General features: G+C 35.1%; 1 non-coding gene across 1 annotated transcript; it reads right to left on the bottom strand.

Annotated features, from left to right (window-relative positions):
* Window positions 1-204: 204 nt before the first annotated feature.
* On the bottom strand, window positions 205-278 carry Trnai-aau (transfer RNA isoleucine (anticodon AAU)). Its single transcript has one exon. It is a non-coding gene; the product is annotated as a tRNA-Ile (tRNA).
* Between the last annotated feature and the right edge of the window lie 309 nt (window positions 279-587).

Below are 587 nucleotides of genomic sequence, written 5' to 3'. Positions count from 1 at the left end.
AAAACATTTATTAAGGAGGCTGCTTCGCCAGACCGCCACTGATTGCAATAGCAAACAGCTCATCTTAAATTGGATACAAAATATAGCCTAATTCGAAGAAATTCTGAAGTTCGTTCAAACCCCAATGAAACTAGATTTTTCTTTTAGCTACTTCTTCTACTGAAAGAAATATACAAAGACTTTTTTAAATCAAAATAAAATACATGGCCAGTACGGGGATCGAACCCGCGACATTCGCGTTATTAGCACGACGCTCTAACCAACTGAGCTAACCGGCCAGTTTTTTTTTGCTGTGTTTTAATTTTAACTGGAAATCTTGTTTAATAAAACTTATGTGCTGACTGACAAAAGAAACAAGACAGTACAGTTTCAATCATATTTTATTGACAAATCGTACAAAACAATCACAGAATAGAATCTAATTTAATACGTTTTTGAGGTCGAAACGCGCTTGGTGATTGATCCTTTAGGACTTTTAAATATTTGAGGATTTCTTGTAATTGGTGTTGATCTTCTGGAGTTGGCAAGGGACACGCTTCGAATGTTTAGGTTGATTGAAGATTTCGTTGTACTTTGATGAGTTTTTT

Source organism: Aplidium turbinatum, chromosome 1 (genome assembly GCF_918807975.1).
Source record: "Aplidium turbinatum chromosome 1, kaAplTurb1.1, whole genome shotgun sequence".
NCBI classification, from domain to species: Eukaryota; Metazoa; Chordata; class Ascidiacea; order Aplousobranchia; family Polyclinidae; genus Aplidium; species Aplidium turbinatum.
This window is presented reverse-complemented; position numbering and strand designations above follow the sequence as displayed.